The sequence below is a fragment of the Pecten maximus genome, chromosome 12 (genome assembly GCF_902652985.1).
Source record: "Pecten maximus chromosome 12, xPecMax1.1, whole genome shotgun sequence".
In the NCBI taxonomy this organism is placed as follows: domain Eukaryota; kingdom Metazoa; phylum Mollusca; class Bivalvia; order Pectinida; family Pectinidae; genus Pecten; species Pecten maximus.
In genome coordinates, this window is record NC_047026.1 from 170,867 (window position 1) to 194,605 (window position 23,739).

General features: G+C 37.0%; 1 protein-coding gene across 1 annotated transcript in view; it reads left to right on the forward strand.

Annotated features, from left to right (window-relative positions):
• Positions 1-4,618: 4,618 nt before the first annotated feature.
• Positions 4,619-23,739, forward strand: part of LOC117339838 (equilibrative nucleoside transporter 1-like) — a 62,783-nt gene continuing 43,662 nt past the window's right edge. The window contains exon 1 of the mRNA XM_033901544.1: positions 4,619-4,702. The gene's annotated coding sequence lies outside the window, so the exon portion shown is untranslated. The remainder of the gene's footprint in view (positions 4,703-23,739) is intronic.

Sequence of the window (23,739 nt, forward strand, 5' to 3'; positions counted from 1 at the left end):
ACCTTACATACATATAAACATACCTTACATACCAAACATACCTTACATACATATAAACATACCTTACATACCAAACATACCTTACATACATATAAACATACCTTACATACCAAACATACCTTACATACATACAAACATACCTTACATACATACCAAACATACCTTACATATATATAAACATACCTTACATACATATAAACATACCTTACATACATATAAACATACCTTACATACATATAAACATACCTTACATACATACAAACATACCTTACATACATACAAACATACCTTACATACATATAAACATACCTTACATACCAAACATACCTTACATACATATAAACATACCTTACATACATACAAACATACCTTACATACATACCAAACATACCTTACATACATACAAACATACCTTACATACATACAAACATACCTTACATACATATAAACATACCTTACATACATATAAACATACCTTACATACATATAAACATACCTTACATACCAAACATACCTTACATACATATAAACATACCTTACATACATACAAACATACCTTACATACATACAAACATACCTTACATACATATAAACATACCTTACATACATATAAACATACCTTACATACATATAAACATACCTTACATACCAAACATACCTTACATACATACAAACATACCTTACATACATATAAACATACCTTACATACATACAAACATACCTTACATACATATAAACATACCTTACATACCAAACATACCTTACATACATATAAACATACCTTACATACATATAAACATACCTTACATACCAAACATACCTTACATACCAAACATACCTTACATACATATAAACATACCTTACATACATACAAACATACCTTACATACATATAAACATACCTTACATACATATAAACATACCTTACATACCAAACATACCTTACATACCAAACATACCTTACATACATATAAACATACCTTACATACATATAAACATACCTTACATACCAAACATACCTTACATACATACAAACATACCTTACATACCAAACATACCTTACATACATACAAACATACCTTACATACATATAAACATACATTACATACCAAACATACCTTACATACATATAAACATACATTACATACCAAACATACCTTACATACATATAAACATACCTTACATACCAAACATACCTTACATACATACAAACATACCTTACATACATACCAAACATACCTTACATACATATAAACATACCTTACATACATACAAACATACCTTACATACATATAAACATACCTTACATACATACAAACATACCTTACATACATATAAACATACCTTACATACCAAACATACCTTACATACATATAAACATACCTTACATACCAAACATACCTTACATACATACAAACATACCTTACATACATACAAACATACCTTATATACATATAAACATACCTAACATACATACAAACATACCTTACATACATACCAAACATACCTTACATACATATAAACATACCTTACATACATATAAACATACCTTACATACATACAAACATACCTTACATACATATAAACATACCTTACATACATATAAACATACCTTACATACATACAAACATACCTTACATACATATAAACATACCTTACATACCAAACATACCTTACATACATATAAACATACCTTACATACCAAACATACCTTACATACCAAACATACCTTACATACATAAGAACGATGGTCGAAAACGGAAGTGTTGCTAGTAACATGTTTCCGTCAAAAAAAACATACTAGGCCTAGTATTACGTTGTTATAAATTTCTATTCCCGGCCATCGCAAGTGCCAGTATAACATTTTCATAAAATTTTAATCTTACCGCTGGTACTAGTGTCACGTTTATAGGTGTAACTTTTACTTAAATCCCGATCAACTGCTGGTACCAGTTGGTGTAACGTTATTTCAAATCCCAATCCACTGTTGGTACTAGTGTAAAGTTTATATATAAATCCCAACCCCACTGTTGGTACTAGTGTAAAATTTATATATAAATCCCAATCCACTGTTGGTACTAGTGTACAGTTTATATATAAATCCCAATCCACTGTTGGTACTAGTGTAAAGTTTATATATAAATCCCAACCCCACTGTTGGTACTAGTGTAAAGTTTATATATAAATCCCAATCCACTGTCGGTACTAGTGTAAAGTTGATATATAAATCCCAATCCACTGTTGGTACTAGTGTAAAGTTTATATATAAATCCCAACCCCACTGTTGGTACTAGTGTACAGTTTATATATAAATCCCAATCCACTGTTGGTACTAGTGTAAAGTTTATATATAAATCCCAACCCCACTGTTGGTACTAGTGTAAAATTTATATATAAATCCCAATCCACTGTTGGTACTAGTGTACAGTTTATATATAAATCCCAATCCACTGTTGGTACTAGTGTAAAGTTTATATATAAATCCCAACCCCACTGTTGGTACTAGTGTAAAGTTTATATATAAATCCCAATCCACTGTCGGTACTAGTGTAAAGTTGATATATAAATCCCAATCCACTGTTGGTACTAGTGTAAAGTTTATATATAAATCCCAACCCCACTGTTGGTACTAGTGTAAAGTTTATATATAAATCCCAATCCACTGTCGGTACTAGTGTAAAGTTGATATATAAATCCCAATCCACTGTTGGTACTAGTGTAAAGTTTATATATAAATCCCAACCCCACTGTTGGTACTAGTGTACAGTTTATATATAAATCCCAATCCACTGTTGGTACTAGTGTAAAGTTTATATATAAATCCCAACCCCACTGTTGGTACTAGTGTAAAATTTATATATAAATCCCAATCCACTGTTGGTACTAGTGTACAGTTTATATATAAATCCCAATCCACTGTTGGTACTAGTGTAAAGTTTATATATAAATCCCAACCCCACTGTTGGTACTAGTGTAAAGTTTATATATAAATCCCAATCCACTGTCGGTACTAGTGTAAAGTTGATATATAAATCCCAATCCACTGTTGGTACTAGTGTAAAGTTTATATATAAACCCCAACCCCACTGTTGGTACTAGTGTACAGTTTATATATAAATCCCAATCCACTGTTGGTACTAGTGTAAAGTTTATATATAAATCCCAACCCCACTGTTGGTACTAGTGTAAAATTTATATATAAATCCCAATCCACTGTTGGTACTAGTGTACAGTTTATATATAAATCCCAATCCACTGTTGGTACTAGTGTAAAGTTTATATATAAATCCCAACCCCACTGTTGGTACTAGTGTAAAGTTTATATATAAATCCCAATCCACTGTCGGTACTAGTGTAAAGTTGATATATAAATCCCAATCCACTGTTGGTACTAGTGTAAAGTTTATATATAAATCACAATCCACTGTCGGTACTAGTGTACAGTTTATATATAAATCCCAATCCACTGTTGGTACTAGTGTAAAGTTTATATATAAATCACAATCCACTGTCGGTACTAGTGTACAGTTTATATATAAATCCCAATCCACTGTTGGTACTAGTGTAAAGTTTATATATAAATCACAATCCACTGTCGGTACTAGTGTAAAGTTTGTATATAAATCACAATCCACTGTTGGTACTAGTGTAAAATTTATATATAAATCACAATCCACTGTTGGTACTAGTGTAAAGTTTGTATATAAATCACAATCCACTGTTGGTACTAGTGTAAAGTTTATATATAAATCCCAATCCACTGTTGGTACTAGTGTAAAGTTTATATATAAATCACAATCCACTGTTGGTACTAGTGTAAAGTTTATATAAATCACAATCCACTGTTGGTACTAGTGTAAAGTTTATATATAAATCACAATCCACTGTTGGTACTAGTGTAAAGTTTATGTATAAATCCCAATCCACTGTTGGTACTAGTGTAAAGTTTATATATAAATCCCAATCCACTGTTGGTACTAGTGTAAAGTTTATATAAATCACAATCCACTGTAGGTACTAGTGTAAAGTTTATATATAAATCCCAATCCACTGTCGGTACTAGTGTAAAGTTTATATATAAATCACAATCCACTATTGGTACTAGTGTAAAGTTTATATAAATCCCAACCCCACTGTTGGTACTAGTGTAAAGTTAATATATAAATCCCAACCCCACTATTGGTACTAGTGTAAAGTTTATATATAAATCCCAATCCACTGTTGGTACTAGTGTAAAGTTTATATAAATCCCAACTCCACTGTTGGTACTAGTGTAAAATTTATATAAATCCCAACTCCACTGTTGGTACTAGTGTAAAGTTTATATAAATCCCAACTCAATCTACCCCACTGGACCGCTCCCTAATGACTATAGTAGGTACTATTGCATCAGAGGCAGGATGTGAACGGATAGCATAAAATAAATCATATGGTAGAATCCATGATATTCTATTGAGAAATATCAAACCATTCCAAAAAAAGATTATCGTCGTTTAATTTGAGCATAGAAACTGGTAGGTTTAATATACTGGAGACGAATGAAATATGAGACGAGCTTTTACCATATTATTGTACCGTTATACCAGGCTGACATAGTCGATAACATTATTGGACTTGCTCACACAGTCACTAGCGAAGCGAGGGAAAACACAATATTCCGCCAAAACCATTGTGTTTGTAGTACACGGGACGACGAAGGAAGGGTAAGTCCGTCACGTGTTTATTCGTTGCGTTACCGTTAATCGTTGAATTCGTGTGTTTTTTTTCTCTGTCAACAGTCAACAGAGTTTGATGTTATTGTGTCGTTTTCATAATATTCCCCATACTCGAAACATGTATCGTATGTACAGTAGTTGGTCTTACTGAATTATGATTATGAACAGTAACGTTAGATAGTAAACAAACATCGCGCCAAATATGTAAGGGCTTGGCTTACTTTGTAAAACCAAGAACTAATAAACGAAAGGACATTTCTGTCGTCCTTGGTGTAAATTAATGTATGGATTGTCAAAGTGTTTCGAGTCGCGACAAGGGTTTTTACCGTTATTTACCGTTAATCCCCAGATGTGTTGTGTGTTATGTAACGACTTGCTGTATTGAGCTGGCCGTACACATATGTGCCCCGTTAAATCCCGAGCTTGATTGTCACATGCGGATCCAGCATTTTCTGTTGGCATTGGGAATGGGGTGAGGGTGTTGGTATGGGGGGGGGGGGGGGGGGGGGGGGGGGGGGGGGCGTGCATTTTTTTCTGGAATGAACGTTTGTGTATATATATTTAACATAGTGACACAATTGACGAAGGAAGTCAACTTTATGACTCCTGCCCTAACCAGGCCTAAAACTCACAATCTACGGCACCCAATCGCAGAGTCAGAAATATACCGCTTATACCGCTTATACCGCTAGGCGCTGTGCCACATCAGCATTCTTAAAAAAAGAATGATTCAATGATCATAGTGGAAGTCGTCTATTAGATAATATGCATACCCGGATTACAATGTATTTACATACATGGATGCAAATTGTACACATATTACAAATATTCATTGAGTACAAGTACGACAGCAAATTCAAATCTTTATCCTCGGAAACCAAAATACTGAAAGGTTTTTATTGTTGCATTGTATACTTCTTGTAACATGTCATATTCTCGTTAAAATATTGTAAATGTCGGTACGTGTCGCAATGGTTAGTCACAAGTATATGGTATAATTTGCATAGGATACAAAATTTGTATTTTGAACAAATTTTGTTAACAGTTATGCATGGATTTGCTCTCAGGAAAGTCAAAATTAGCCACAAAATCATGTTCTCATGTTCTACATGTTTTTTTTCACAGGGATTTAATTGATGATGTCGCCATACTCTTATATAAAATCCGCAACAAAAGAAAAATGTAAAAATAATGTCTGTTTGAAAAGATTTTATAATATTCCAGTATAATTATATTAGGAATTAATAATAGTTTCATAAAGATACACTGGGAGACACGAATGTCCTAGTTTTTAGCTCACCTGTCCGAAGGGCAAGTGAGCTTATGTCGTGGTGTGGCGTCCGGCGTCAACTTTTTCATTTAAACAAATTCTTCTCAATAACCAAGAGGCCCAGGGACTTGATATTGGGCCTGTAGCATGCTGGGGTGAAGGGGTACCAAGTTTGTTCAAATAAATGACCTTGACCTTCATTCAAGGTCACATGGGTCAAATAGGCTATAATCTTCAAACGACTTCTTCTCAATTACCAAGAGGCCCAGGGACTTGATATTGGGCCTGTAGCATGCTGGGGTGAAGGGCTACCAAGTTTGTTCAAATAAATGACCTTGACCTTCATTCAAGGTCACATGGGTCAAAAAGGCTATAATCTTCAAACGACTTCTTCTCAATAACCAAGAGGCCCAGGGACTTGATATTGGGCCTGTAGCATGCTGGGGTGAAGGGGTACCAAGTTTGTTCAAATAAATGACCTTGACCTTCATTCAAGGTCACATGGGTCAAATAGGCTATAATCTTCAAACGACTTCTTCTCAATTACCAAGAGGCCCAGGGACTTGATATTGGTCCTGTAGCATGCTGGGGTGAAGGGGTACCATGTTTGTTCAAATAAATGACCTTGACCTTCATTCAAGGTCACATGGGTCAAAAAGGCTATAATCTTCAAACGACTTCTTCTCAATAACCAAGAGGCCCAGGGACTTTATATTGGGCCTGTCTGTAGCATGCTGGGGTGTAGGGCTACCAAGTTTGTTCAAATGAATGACACAGGGGTGAAATATTTTTAAATCTTGCGATAGCCAAGAGTCACCAAGACCCAATATTAGGCCAATAGTATGCTGGAATGAAGGACTAGAAAATTATCGACATGAATAAACCTAGCTTACTCTGATATTTGAATAAATTTGTTATCAGCATAGTATCTGTAGGAATGTCCTCAATCAACTGCAAATTTGCTGTAGAGCCAAGTGAGCGATACAGGCCCATTGGGCCTCTTGTTTCATATTTTCTATTAATTCTGAAATTTCCACCAATTTTACCAAAAAAGAACTAATTCAATCCAACTCAGTCCATTTTTTCAGCAACATATCTAATTATGAATTTTTATGGCTATTTTTCGACGGTCAAAGCTAGTTCTGTGAATCATGTCCAATTTAACATGACGACCATCTAATTCTACAGAGATACCTAGAAATCATGAATTTTACACTATTTATTTCATGACCATCTAAAAGTTTCTAACAGCGACAAGTTCTCATGGAATATGACGAGATTTCCCCCGACAGTCTAGAAATGTCCGACAGGGTCTATTTTTTCTCCACTGATACTAATACTGCTCCTTGAATCTAAAATTGACGGAACAATCCAGTTTTACGGGACAAGACCATTTTTCATGAAAAATCGCCTAAAAATATACGTCAGGACGAATATTGTGAGATTCGCCTCGGGTGGGGCCATAATATCTCAGTCGGTTAGAGTGCTGGCTAGCTATGTAACCTCAGGTTGGGCCATAATATCTCAGTCAGTTAGAGAGCTGGCCATGTAACCTCAGGTGGGGCCATAATATCTGAGTCAGTTCGAGTGCTGGCTATGTAACCTCAGGTGGGGCCATAATATCTCAGTCAGAGAGCTGGCCATGTAACCTCAGGTGGGGCCATAATATCTCAGTCGGTTAGAGTGCTGGCTATGTAACCTCAGGTTGGGCCATAATATCTCAGTCAGTTAGAGAGCTGGCCATGTAACCTCAGGTGGGGCCATAATATCTCGGTCAGAGAGCTGGCCATGTAACCTCAGGTGGGGCCATAATATCTCAGTCGGTTAGAGTGCTGGCTATGTAACCTCAGGTTGGGCCATAATATCTCAGTCAGTTAGAGAGCTGGCCATGTAACCTCAGGTGGGGCCATAATATCTGAGTCAGTTCGAGTGCTGGCTATGTAACCTCAGGTGGGGCCATAATATCTCAGTCGGTTAGAGTGCTGGCTATGTAACCTCAGGTGGGGCCATAATATCTCAGTCAGAGAGCTGGCCATGTAACCTCAGGTGGGGCCATAATATCTCAGTCAGTTCGAGTGCTGGCTATGTAACCTCAGGTGGGGCCATAATATCTCAGTCAGTTAGAGAGCTGGCTATGTTACCTCAGGTGAGGCCATAATATCTCAGTCAGTTCGAGTGCTGGCCATGTAACCTCAGGTGGGGCCATAATATCTCAGTCAGTTAGAGTGCTGGCCATGTAACCTCAGGTGGGGCCATAATATCTCAGTCAGTTCGAGCGCTGGCCATGTAACCTCAGGTGGGGCCATAATATCTCGGTCAGTTAGAGTGCTGGCCATGTAACCTCAGGTGGGGCCATAATATCTCAGTCGATTAGAGAGCTGGCCATGTAACCTCAGGTGGGGCCATAATATCTCAGTCAGAGAGCTGGCCATGTAACCTCAGGTGGGGCCATAATATCTCAGTCAGTTAGAGAGCTGGCTATGTAACCTCAGGTGGGGCCATAATATCTCAGTCGATTAGAGAGCTGGCCATGTAACCTCAGGTGGGGCCATAATATCTCAGTCAGAGAGCTGGCCATGTAACCTCAGGTTTGGCCATAATATCTCAGTCAGTTAGAGTGCTGGCTATGTAACCTCAGGTGGGGCCATAATATCTCAGTTGGTTCGAGTGCTGGCCATGTAACCTCAGGTGGGGCCATAGTATCTCAGTCAGAGAGCTGGCCATGTAACCTCAGGTGGGGCCATAATATCTCAGTCAGTTAGAGTGCTGGCTATGTAACCTCAGGTGGGGCCATAATATCTCAGTCAGTTCGAGTGCTGGCTATGTAACCTCAGGTGGGGCCATAATATCTCAGTCAGTTAGAGTGCTGGCCATGTAACCTCAGGTGGGGCCATAATATCTCAGTCAGTTCGAGTGCTGGCTATGTAACCTCAGGTGGGGCCATAATATCTCAGTCAGAGAGCTGGCCATGTAACCTCAGGTGGGGCCATAATATCTCAGTCGGTTAGAGAGCTGGCCATGTAACCTCAGGTGGGGCCATAATATCTCAGTCGGTTAGAGTGCTGGCTATGTAACCTCAGGTGGGGCCATAATATCTCAGTCAGTTAGAGTGCTGGCTATGTAACCTCAGGTGGGGCCATAATATCTCAGTCAGTTAGAGTGCTGGCTATGTAACCTCAGGTGGGGCCATAATATCTCAGTCAGTTCGAGTGCTGGCTATGTAACCTCAGGTGGGGCCATAATATCTCAGTCAGTTAGAGAGCTGGCCATGTAACCTCAGGTGGGGCCATAATATCTCAGTCAGTTAGAGTGCTGGCCATGTAACCTCAGGTGGGGCCATAATATCTCAGTCAGTTAGAGAGCTGGCCATGTAACCTCAGGTGGGGCCATAATATCTCAGTCAGAGAGCTGGCCATGTAACCTCAGGTGGGGCCATAATATCTCAGTTGGTTAGAGAGCTGGCCATGTAACCTCAGGTGGGGCCATAATATCTCAGTCGGTTAGAGAGCTGGCCATGTAACCTTAGGTGGGGCCATAATATCTCAGTCAGAGAGCTGGCCATGTAACCTCAGGTGGGGCCATAATATCTCAGTCAGAGAGCTGGCCATGTAATCTCAGGTGGGGCCATAATATCTCAGTCAGTTAGAGAGCTGGCCATGTAACCTCAGGTGGGGCCATAATATCTCAGTCGGTTAGAGAGCTGGCCATGTAACCTCAGGTGGGGCCATAATATCTCAGTCAGTTAGACTGCTGGCTATGTAACCTCAGGTGGGGCCATAATATCTCAGTCAGTTAGAGTGCTGGCCATGTAACCTCAGGTGGGGCCATAATATCTGAGTTGGTTAGAGTGCTGGCCATGTAACCTCAGGTGGGGGCCATAATATCTCAGTCAGTTAGAGAGCTGGCTATGTAACCTCAGGTGGGGCCATAATATCTCAGTCAGTTAGAGAGCTGGCCATGTAACCTCAGGTGGGGCCATAATATCTCAGTCGGTTAGAGAGCTGGCTATGTAACCTCAGGTGGGGCCATAATATCTCAGTCGGTTAGAGAGCTGGCTATGTAACCTCAGGTGGGGCCATAATATCTCAGTCAGTTCGAGAGCTGGCCATGTAACCTCAGGTGGGGCCATAATATCTGAGTTGGTTAGAGTGCTGGCCATGTAACCTCAGGTGGGGCCATAATATCTCAGTCAGTTCGAGTGCTGGCCATGTAACCTCAGGTGGGGCCATAATATCTCAGTCGGTTAGAGAGCTGGCCATGTAACCTCAGGTGGGGCCATAATATCTCAGTCGGTTAGAGAGCTGGCCATGTAACCTCAGATGGGGCCATAATATCTCAGTCAGTTAGAGAGCTGGCCATGTAACCTCAGGTGGGGCCATAATATCTCAGTCAGTTAGAGTGCTGGCTATGTAACCTCAGGTGGGGCCATAATATCTCAGTCAGTTAGAGAGCTGGCCATGTAACCTCAGGTGGGGCCATAATATCTCAGTCAGTTAGAGTGCTGGCTATGTAACCTCAGGTGGGGCCATAATATCTCAGTCAGTTAGAGTGCTGGCCATGTAACCTCAGGTGGGGCCATAATATCTCAGTCGGTTAGAGAGCTGGCCATGTAACCTCAGGTGGGGCCATAATATCTCAGTCAGTTAGAGAGCTGGCCATGTAACCTCAGGTGGGGCCATAATATCTCGGTCAGTTAGAGTGCTGGCCATGTAACCTCAGATGAGGTCATAATAGCTGAGTCCTCTAGGCCTCTTGATTTAGCATTTTTATGATGTTACAGGACTGAATTTGGTTTTAAATTTTGAAAAGATAAGTTTAAAATGATTTTGGCTATTTTTAGTTGCAAACAGCATATTACACTAGTTGGTGGTTTTTCATCAACATGGCTATGTTCCTGCTACTGAGATCAGCCAGATTATTTGTTTGTTATAACAACTATACTGTCTATAGATCAAGCTAGACTGAAGTTTCGTATTGGTCAATGCCAGTGTTTCCAGTCTAATTTCAAAATAGCAGACAATATTTATATGTATATTAAAAGGTATGTGAGCTGTCCGAGCTATGTTATATTTTGGTTTATCACAATTAAACTGTTTATTAGTTTAACACTTGTTAGATTGGTCAGTCTGACACATCATATAAAGTTTTGTGAATCCCATGGCCATTTGTAATACATAAAGAGTACAAGGGAGATCAGCTCCGGTAGGAATAGTGGATGGCATGCATGTGAGTTGGACTGACAATTGAACTAAAGTACCTTACATTTGAGGCACAAAGTCCACAGCAGTGAAGGCTTGATGTTGCTGAATCATCTATTGAACATATATGCTGTTCTACATATTCATCTCCAATATTACTATATAGTATTTATCTATTGACCAACATTGATTTTGTCTGTGTCCTGTACATGTATTGACCGATATAGCCACTGGTCAACACCTTGTGTTATTATATATCATGTAGCTGTATTCCCAAGTAATAGTGTACATTTACACACAGCCGGTATCACAATATGGTGTACGATATATTTACACACAGCCGGTATCACAATATGGTGTACGATATATTTACACACAGCCGGTATCACAATATGGTGTACGATATATTTACACACAGCCGGTATCACAATATGGTGTACACATATTTACACACAGCCGGTATCACAATATGGTGTACACATATTTACACACAGCCGGTATCACAATATGGTGTACGATATATTTACACACAGCCGGTATCACAATATGGTGTACGATATATGATGATCAGCCATGCATATTTACACACAGCCGGTATCACAATATGGTGTACACATATTTACACACAGCCGGTATCACAATATGGTGTACACATATTTACACACAGCCGGTATCACAATATGGTGTACACATATTTACACACAGCCGGTATCACAATATGGTGTACACATATTTACACACAGCCGGTATCACAATATGGTGTACACATATTTACACACAGCCAGTATCACAATATGGTGTACACATATTTACACACAGCCGGTATCACAATAAGGTGTACACATTTACACACAGCCGGTATCACAATATGGTGTACGATCAGCCGGTATCACTTAATATGGTGTACGATATATGATGATCAGCCATGCATATTTACACACAGCCGGTATCACAATATGGTGTACACATATTTACACACAGCCGGTATCACAATATGGTGTACGATATATTTACACACAGCCGGTATCACAATATGGTGTACGATATATGATGATCAGCCATGCATATTTACACACAGCCGGTATCACAATATGGTGTACACATATTTACACACAGCCGGTATCACAATATGGTGTACACATATTTACACACAGCCGGTATCACAATATGGTGTACACATATTTACACACAGCCGGTATCACAATATGGTGTACACATATTTACACACAGCCGGTATCACAATATGGTGTACACATATTTACACACAGCCGGTATCACAATATGGTGTACGATCAGCCGGTATCACAATATGGTGTACGATCAGCCGGTATCACAATATGGTGTACACATATTTACACACAGCCGGTATCACAATATGGTGTACGATCAGCCAGCTTGACATGTACAGTAGATGAAAGGTTTGTTCTGACTTATACTTATTTCAATTTCTAATGAATACATATTATGTCACCATCATGATAATGGCACTGTCATGGTAGTTAAACTATCTGCTTTTACATTCAAAATTTACATGTAAATGCATAATGATTGTTGAAAGTTTTATACAACTTCTTAGGTTCATAAAATCAAATTGCATCTCATAATTATATACTGTATACAGTGAAACCTCACTTAATGACCATCTCATAACTATGACCATATATATGCACCCCGCTATTGCAGGGTTTGTTTTTTCAGTCCCATTATTTTATCTATATATGTCTTTGTATTGGTCGCTTCAGTAATACAACCACCCCTCTATTTTGTATTACAACTACTTTTCACAGTCCCAAAGACCATTAATTATTGTTGATTAACCCCATGATTGTGACCAGTCACCAGTGGTCAAACTTAACTGGTGTTAAGTGAACAGCTTGCCGAGCCGTGAACAGCTTGCCGCATGTCAGGCGTTGGATCTTTTGTTTATCTAAACAGACCACCCATTCCACCATATGACAAACAAATTATCGAATCATCTACCTGGTCTGGAAGGTTGTCATTATCAATCTTTTGTTAACTTATTAGGGTAGTAACAGGTCAGAAATCGGCTCACTTTGAGCCGTTTTTCTTTCCTTCACCAGCAAAGACTCGGAAACTAACTCATTCATTTGCCGCTTTAGGTCTATTGTGTAATTGGAAATTTGTCTTATACATTCAATCTTATTTTTCCACGAATTCATTGTGTTTGGCAATCTTTTTGCTTCAGTTTAAAAGAGCTTGTTAGTTTTCCATGTTATGTTACGATAAATAAAAGTTTATCAATCGGTCTGTATCATTAGTTAATGATACGCTTGGATACCAGTGAAGCAGAAGTGGTGCAGTCTTTCAAACACTTACCGACTAAGATCGTATGAATTGCTATGTGATTGTAGCGGGACTGGACTGGGTCGATCATCGGTGACCAGGTAGCTCAATTGGTAGAGCATCCGGCTAGTGTTCGGAGGTCCCGGGTTCGAACCCCTGGTCTGGCCGCTACATTTTCTCCTCTCCTGTTACAAAATTGGCGCCCAACTAAAATACCCACGGTGGTGGTATAAGGGTCTCGTGTGTCTTCGAGGGCGAAGACTTGAAAAAAAGGAGGGAGGTGTGTAGCGGGACTGGACTGGGTCGATCATCGGTGACCAGGTAGCTCAATTGGTAGAGCATCCGGCTAGTGTTCGGAGGTCCCGGGTTCGAACCCCGGTCTGGCCGCTACATTTTCTCCTCTCCTGTTACATGATCATTCATTGAATGAGATGGGGAATTTAAACACGCTTTATGAAGAGAATAGGGAATACACAGATTTAAAAAAAGATTTTCAACATTTTTTTTCTTAAGTGTGTGATTTAGATAATTAGCTGTGAAAACATTTTGTTATTTTCTTGTATTCCATGTGATCATGCAACCTATATGCTCATCAAGTTTTCTCTAAAGACCATATTGCCAGAGTTCATGTAAATACGTGAATTCCTTATGAATTGTTTTTGACATTTTATTACTTTTTAATGACTATGTCAAAAATATAATCTTGAGTCTAATATGTATTTTGAAAATTTAAAGATATCTATTAAACATCAAATGTGTTTTTTTAATGAAGTTTAGTCATATATTAAAAGAACGGTCATTTAAAGATATATTGTAAGTGGTACATGACAACATGTACATGTGCAGAACACATGTTTACATGTATGTCTCCACAACATACATACTAACATACGGTATATAGACTTATCTCGTTACACTTTCAGATTGTATTTACACTCAATGCCTAATTCCTAACAAAGTCACCCAAATGAATCAGCTACAAGGTGTACCAGGATACATGTAAATTTTGACTTGGTAGCTATAGGTTATCTGTTGAAAGGTTGGCTGTTGTACAGGGTATAATATGCATGCAATCCTATCCAAATATCTTAATCACCTAGTCAGCTGATAACATTGATATCTAGTTCAGATCAGGACACCTTGTAATCAACGCACATTAGTTGAGAATACTATGTAGCAAGACTTGGAAAGATACTCGACTGTTTTTAGTAAGTACATGAAATGGTGATTAATAAGAGGTTTATTTCCTAATTTTGGCAAGGATCAGTCTAGTGAAGGAAAATAATTTAAAATTTATTTCACAACAATTGCAAAACAAGTTATATTAACTTACATTAATCCACTTGAATGGAAGTGTGCAAGGGATCATAGGTGGAAGAAACCTGGGTTATGGAGATAAACCCCTGTGATTGGGCAGGTGACTCCCAACTTCACATTTGATCCACATTTAAAGGTGAACGGTAAGTATGTTACCACTGTGCCACAATACTTCCTGAAACTAGCACTATGTAGTATGTCAGCCTCTCACCTCCTACAATAGTATAATTGAACATCTAGTATGTCAGACTCTCACCTCCTACAATAGTATAATTGAACATCTAGTATGTCAACCTCTCTCACCTCCTACAATAGTATAATTGAACATCTAGTATGTCAGACTCTCTTCTCCTACAATAGTATAATTGAACATATAGTATGTCAGCCTCTCACCTCCTACAATAGTATAATTGAACATCTAGTATGTCAGCCTCTCTCACCTCCTACAATAGTATAATTGAACATCTAGTATGTCGGCCTCTCTCACCTCCTACAATAGTATAATTGAACATCTAGTATGTCAGCCTCTCTCACCTCCTACAATAGTATAATTGAACATCTAGTATGTCAACCTCTCTCACCTCCTACAATAGTATAATTGAACATCTAGTATGTCAGACTCTCATCTCCTACAGTAGTATAATTGAACATCTAGTATGTCGGCCTCTCTCACCTCCTACAATAGTATAATTGAACATCTAGTATGTCAGACTCTCACCTCCTACAATAGTATAATTGAACATATAGTATGTCAGCCTCTCACCTCCTACAATAGTATAATTGAACATCTAGTATGTCAGACTCTCACCTCCTACAATAGTATAATTGAACATCTAGTATGTCAGACTCTCACCTCCTACAATAGTATAATTGAACATCTAGTATGTCGGCCTCTCATCTCCTACAATAGTATAATTGAACATCTAGTATGTCAGACTCTCATCTCCTACAGTAGTATAATTGAACATCTAGTATGTCGGCCTCTCTCACCTCCTACAATAGTATAATTGAACATCTAGTATGTCGGCCTCTCTCATCTCCTACAATAGTATAATTGAACATCTAGTATGTCAACCTCTCTCACCTCCTACAATAGTATAATTGAACATCTAGTATGTCAGACTCTCTTCTCCTACAATAGTTTAATTGAACATCTAGTATGTCAGCCTCTCTCACCTCCTACAATAGTATAATTGAACATCTAGTATGTCAGACTCTCTTCTCCTACAATAGCATAATTGAACATCTAGTATGTCAACCTCTCTCACCTCCTACAATATATATATATAGTATAATTGAACATCTAGTATGTCAGACTCTCACCTCCTACAATAGTATAATTGAACATCTAGTATGTCAGACTCTCACCTCCTACAATAGTATAATTGAACATCTAGTATGTCAGACTCTCACCTCCTACAATAGTATAATTGAACATCTAGTATGTCAGACTCTCATCTCCTACAATAGTATAATTGAACATCTAGTATGTCAGACTCTCATCTCCTACAGTAGTATAATTGAACATCTAGTATGTCAGACTCTCACCTCCTACAATAGTATAATTGAACATCTAGTATGTCAACCTCTCTCATCTCCTACAATAGTATAATTGAACATCTACTATTATTATTTTTATGCCCCATCATAAAATTTGGGGCATATGATGTTGCCCATGTCCGTCCCGCAGCATCAAGTTTCCAATGTCAAGGTATCACACTTGCTATCAATAGAAAATCATTGATTGATTCAATTCATTCACTTAGCAGCTTCATTATTTCATGCATTTTGGTCAAACTTTATGCAAAAGTCCCATGCATGGCAGCAGGGGCATTTAGGTCTTTAAACATCACATTTCCAGGCTTGTTGTAAATCAACTTATTGATTTTTATGACCGATTCGATAATAATCAATTCATGATCATTCTGTTGCGTGTAATTTTATACTTGATGTAGGCTGTTGGGAAACCTGTCATTGAGTTGTCGTTTTGATTTAAAGGTGATTTTACCAGCAAGGATGATACATCTATATAGTTTTATGAATAGTACGAGACTTTGCCAGAAATACAAAACCAGATTGAGAACTAACATATCAATGAATCTTTCAAGAGATATGGAAGTTAAATCAAATACCGTAAATAATTGCCATGTACATGCAATATACTGTATGCCTTGTAATGGTTTTGAGAACTACCCCGGATGTAAGTTGACAGCAAGAATTCTAGGGAAATTCACGTTTTTCACGGAAACCTTGATCACCTAGATGTTTGCATCGAAAGAAACACTTAATACTGATAGACAAGCATTTATTCAACTCGATGAAAGTCCAGCCGTGAAATGGATAAAAAAATACCACCATGAAAGTTGTTTAATGAAGGTTAATTTAAAAATTCAATGATATGGGTGTGTGTAAAATCAAGGTCGTTATATTAGTTGTGGTTACACAGGCGGGTTTGAAAATGCTTGTTGGATAAAAAAGACTGCTGTATGTTAAAAATTTTCTATAGAGATCCTGTAATAGACAGTAAAATATATTTCCTCTGAAACTTCACAAGTTTACCCAAGTCTTGCTGAGAAAACCATTATATAATTCCATGGAGATTTTATAGTCACATTGGAAAGTGCAGAATAGAGCTTCATAAACAACATTCTCAAAAAATAAGTTAGTGACATTTTGCACGAACCTTTTATGGCCAAAGCTTATAACTATAAATGTGCGAGTATATCATCTTTGTGATTCAGTATGATGATTATAATATTATGAAATGACAAAAAGACAGAATGTCACATTATGTAGTATCATTGACTTCTGTAGTCAAAGTTCATGTTCCAGCATGATCTTGAAAATAGAGCTTGAATAATCTGTTGGCTTGTATGAAGACTAAGGCAGTTACAGTCAGGTTCTAATAAAAAAAAAATTTCATTCAAAATGTTTTCATGCAAAACATAGCTAATTGATGAAATGGTTGTCAAGCATGACATATATATCATTACATCGTCTGTTAAGTACAGTAGGATAATAAAATGTATTGTTTTCAATAGCCATCACATTATATATTGTATCCATCTAATAAATTCATCAGCTAGGAAAATGCCAACCATTTCCAAACACTAGTTTATTGACCAGTGAAGGGCACAATGGTTTCTGATTGGCTGTGACCTTTTGATTTAATTTTAGGATATTGAGGTCTGTTAGACGGTCTTTCCTACTTGATAATTGTATATAAATGCCAATATGTTTGATGGTACCCAGGCCTTATATATTATTTATGTGGAAAGTGACCACAGTCTTTTTATTAATTGTGAGTTATTTGGCCAACCACCTGACCTTTGGGGCATTTCTGTTAATTGACATGTAGCCACCTGATTTTTGGGGCATTTTTGGATAGCCACCTGGCACCTGCCTTTTTTGGCTTCTGGCCAACTGCGCCTGATCCTTGACTTGTTGGTGTTGTAGGCCAAAATTATACACACATGTTTATGGGGCAAAGAAGTAATTCTAACAGTGTGGACACGAACAATGTCAAATTTTCGAGGCAATCCGCACCTTTATCAAGACACAGATATTGTAACTGGACAACGAAGGTACGAAGTAATTACGAGACAAAACTACCGGTATACCATACAAAGTGGAAATACCCGATCACAAAATAGACGCAATGCAAATATTACTAGTTGGGGGACACCTGAAGGATGTCACAGAAAGAATGAAGCGTAGTGAGGGGCGATAACTCTGTTTCAGCAGTTTTCATCAAAATCACTCAATATCTAAATTCCAACCAATGAGAAGATGTGTTAAAGGTTGGGCCGCGGGGCCGAGTGGTTAAAGTGTTCCAACATTTTATCACTAGCTGTCCATCTCAGGGTTGCGAGTGGCAGTCATTTTGTTTAAAAAAAAGTTAAAGTGGTCATGAGGTTACAAGAGTAACCAGTGTCCCATGATGTACCTTAACATACCAAATTTCATCACAATCCGACAATATCTAAATTTGGACAAATATCCTCGAAAAAAATAGGATTAACTTAGTTCCAGATAGCTAGGAATATCCAAGATTTGATGGGAATTGACTCGCCCCAATATTAATCTTGGAGAAAATTGTTAATAAATCACACTTGCGCAAGGAAAATCCCATTTTTGTATGAATTCCCCAGTTGAACATAATGATACAAATGAGAGAAGGAAAATTGTTTGTTTCTTTGACATAGCCATTTCATTAAATTGATATTTTGAGACTTTTCCCATAGTTCGAAGTCGGTATCAGTGTCTTTGTCAGTGGTCCATGTCGAGCAAATTGGGAGATTGTCTTTTCAAAAATTTTGCAACTTCTTCAGCAGTGTTGGGAATCACTAATAAGTTCATGATCGATCATCATCATATCGATAATTGATTGATCATGAATAGAACTTTAGGGAAATATCTAGAAAAGCATTAATATGACTAGTACATTATAATTACCCAGGTAATTTAATATCAAGCACAGGTGAGCGAGTTATCTCCCTTTTTCTATCACAGATAAAAATTAGGTAATCAGCAAGTTTTAAATTGTTTTATGTGAATTTGAACAATAATTCATGTAAAGGAAGCTTAACCATGCATAATAAATCATGTTTTTATTTTTAAATAACTTTTTTTAACCTTTTATCAGGTAGCAGTGTACACCAGTTTGTCCAGTTTCTGAAAATTAAGTGGCAATTATCTCTTACTCTTATATATATTTGCTTTGTTATACCCCCGCAACGAAGTTAGGGGGGTATACTGGAATCAGGTTGTCCGTCCGTCCGTCCGTCCGTCCGTCAGTCTGTAGACACGTTTTGTCCGGACAACTCCTCCTAAACTGATGGGCTGATTCCAATGAAACTTCACACACATATTTATGATCATGTGTAGATGTGCATGCCACTTTCTTTTTCTCAAAATTATAGTTGCTATGGCAACTGGACACTATAAACAGGTTTTCTGATAAGAACCATAACTTTAAGTTTGTCCGGACACAACAGCTCCTCCTAAACCGAAGGGCCGATTTCAATGAAAGTTCACACAAATATAGAGGACCATGTGTAGATGTGCATGCCACTTTCTTTTTCTCAAAATTATAGTTGCTATGGCAACTGGTCGCTATAACAGGTTTTCCGATAAGAACCATAACTTGAAGTTTGTCCAGACACCTCCTCCTAAACCGAAGGGCCAATTTCAATGAAACTTCACACAAATATAGAGGACCATGTGTAGATGTGCATGCCACTTTCTTTTTCTATAAATTATGGTTGCTATGGCAACTGGTCGCTATAAACAGGTTTTCCGATAAGAACCATAACTTGAAGTTTGTCCAGACAACTCCTCCTAAACCGAAGGGCCGATTTCAATGAAACTTCACACAAATATAGAAGACCATGTGTAGATGTGCATGCCATTTTCTTTTTCTCAGAATTATGGTTGCTATGGCAACTGGTCACTATATTACTGGGTTATCTTAGTTAGCCTCTAATAAAGAGTTCCAATTCACCATTGACCTGCAGATTGCGGGGGTATTAGTCAGCCATCCTGGCGACAGTTCTAGTTAGCTTTGTTTATCACTCTGTGAATAGCCAGCTGAGTCAGTTTGAGGCAGGGTCTCCTTGTAGTAGTTAGTGACTACCTCTGAACAACATGCAGGAGGCCTGTCTGTCCACATGCCATCCAGGAAATGGAGCAATAATTCATGAAAATGAAGCTTACCAAGCAAAATAAATGGTGTTTTCTTTTTAAATAAATGATTTAAACTTCTAATAAGGTAGCAGTGGAGACCAGTTTGCCCAGTTTCTGAAAAATAAGTAGCATCTCTAAGTCTGAGGCTGGGTCTCCTTGTAGTAGTTGGTGACTACCTGACTGAACAACATACAAGAGGCCCATTGTATGCCATCCAGAGCAATAAGGGTAAAGTGGTCTTGCCCAAAGACACAACCATGACAGAAGATACTGGTCTGATAGCTTCCCTTTTCCTCTGCAGGATAACTGTTCAAACTTTTCTATACTTTTCTATAAATATAATATTAATAAATATGGTGTATTTGGTTTAACGTTCTATTAACAGCCAAGTTCATTTAAGGATGTGCCAGGTTTAGAGGTGGAGGAAAGCCGGAGTACGAGGCGAAACACTACCAGCCTACGGTCAGTAGCAGTTAACTTCCCCACGTAGGTTTCGAACACGCAACCCAGAAGTGGAGGGCTAGTGATAAAGTGTCATGACACTTAAACCACTCGCCCACCGCCGCCCCTCAATAATAAATAATTAATGAACTATCTGACAGTGGCAATAGTACCGAAGAAGTGAAAATTATGGAAAATTTGTTTCTTAATATCTTAATGGCTTGAAATTGAAAGAATAGTTCTACAAAATGAAATGAAAACCATATTTTATGCAAAGTCTCAAAAACATTTTAATGAAGATTTTTTTAAGTAGAACATAGAGGGTAATTACTTGTGGTCTAAGGCCTGCAATTACAGTAACTGTTTAAAACTTTTTAATTCTTATTTGTCACAGTTAAATTTGTAAAAGATGTGAAAATTAAAGAAAATTGTGTTATCCCAATATCAAAATACAGTAGTTTGATATTGAGAGAATAGTTCTACAATATGAAATTAAAACCAGATTTTATGTAAAGTTTCAAAATTTTGAATTTGTTTCTTCAGTAGAATATAGAGGGAAATTAACTGGGTCTTTTGCCAACAATTTAGAACACCCTTCCTAATGTAAATATATATTTGCATATGGTGGTGTTGGCTTAAAAAAGAAACATAAACTATTTACATGTACACTAGTCCCTGTGTTGCTGTATTTCACCTGTATGGAGATGACATTATGAAGAAGACTATTTTGAAGAATGGTTATCATTTAATCCTTGTCATTGTTTGAATTTGTCTAATAATTTTCTATAATACCTTTATATAAGTTAAGTTTAAATTCAAAAGATAAAAAAAAAAAAACTACATGGTTCCCCAACATTGAATTTAACTTAGTGCGACACAAGAAATACATAATAGTTCAAAAAACCTTAGTATAAATTTGTCAGAATTGGTTTCTTGCACATTGTTTTCTTTGGTATATGTAAGCAAAAGGTTGAAATATGTTGGAATGGTATTTAAAGCAAAGATATTTCAAAATTTACTAATTGCTACCTGTGTGCAGATGACATTTTGAAGAAAAACTATTTTGTAAAAGAGTGATAACAAAATGTTGGTAATTCTTTAATTTTGTAACAAGTTGAAACTGATTAAAAGATAAAACAAAAATACAACATGGTTCCACACCCTAAATTAGTTACCATAATTAATTTAATGTGATATAACAATTGACATAATTTTAGTAAAATTTTGTCAGAACAGGTTTCTCCCACATGGTCTTCTTTGGCACATGTAAGCAAAGGGTTGAAATATGTTGATATGGAATTGATAATAAAGCAACTTATAAATTTTTGAAAATTTACTAATTCATGAAATTTCAAAGTGAAATAATTTTCCATCTTAATCTTTTTTGTAATAAGATGAAATTAATTTAATTTCAAAAGATAAGAAAAATGCATGACATCTTTCTATACACCCAAAGCAACAGAAATTTACTTAATGCGACATAATTGACAATATTTTAGCTTAAATTTGTCAGACGGGCTTTCTTGCATATTGTTTTCTTTGGTGCATAAAAGTGAAGGGTTTAAATATATTTGATTTTTTTTTCCATTTATTTATTAATGCAAAAGATGATATATAATTTGACACTGTTCTAAGAACCATCTCAATAAAGGACATGTCAGAGACTTTAATTTCAAAATTTAAAGCATTAGAATATAAATATTTCATTAAACATTTGATAAAAAGCACTTCTATTTAGTATTACTGAAAAAGAATTGTTCAATATACTGCTAGTGTGTACTGAATTACATGTACAGTAGTTCCTTGAAAGTTCGTGTCTTCGTAAGCTACTACATATGTATGAGATATGATTCTCGAAACGTCGTTTTTCCTCAACATAAACAAATATCAGCTGATCAAGACATCAAAGCATCAACTAACGACACAGTAATTTCATTAAACATACAAACAATAAAGAAATTAAATATTACATATTTAAACGTCACCTGTCTCTAAATCTAAAACCGTTAATGAACACGTAACATTTACACTACGCGTACTGGAAGCCTACGACTCAGTACAAGTTTAAGATTTAGATTTGTTATCGAAAAGAATTGAACGCTGGTCTGGGTTGACGATGAATACTGATCCTGGAAAGCAACAAATGTGGTCATAGTAGAACAGCTATAACCTCCAATGTCACTTTTAATATTATATATACATTAATATGTAATATATGATATTAAAAAGTCCTGGTCCAGACGGGAAAATGTAATACAACTTACTTAGACTGAAGCTTAAGCCTGGAGTTGAACGAGTAAGCGGTGTGAAGTCCCCGGTGTTATTCCATTCGGAACTCCTCGGGGAATCATTTCAGGGACAATACCCGATGACTTCAGGATGGCGTTATTCTATAACTTGGACTCGGATACTTTGCAATTTTAATTAATAACTCAGGCCTGCGGCCTTCGTTATTAATTCAATTGCAAAATATCCTCGTCCTCGTTGTATATCCTGCAATAATACACGAATCATCGTTAATTATTTCTTAAATAGAACAATAGGATACTGGATGTCAGAAACACATTTACGTGTATTGGGCTTTTCATAATATATACTACTATAAATTCATTAAAATGTTTCAATACTTTTACATTGTAGTTTAATTTTCAATGTTTAAACTAATATATATTTTAATTCTTCAGGATAAGTTCTTCAAAGTTAAAAGTGCATAAAATGCAAATAAAACAATAATATAGGATACCGAGTTATTGATTTATGGAATAGCTTGCCACAAATTGTTGTCAATGCTGATTATGTCATAAAATTTG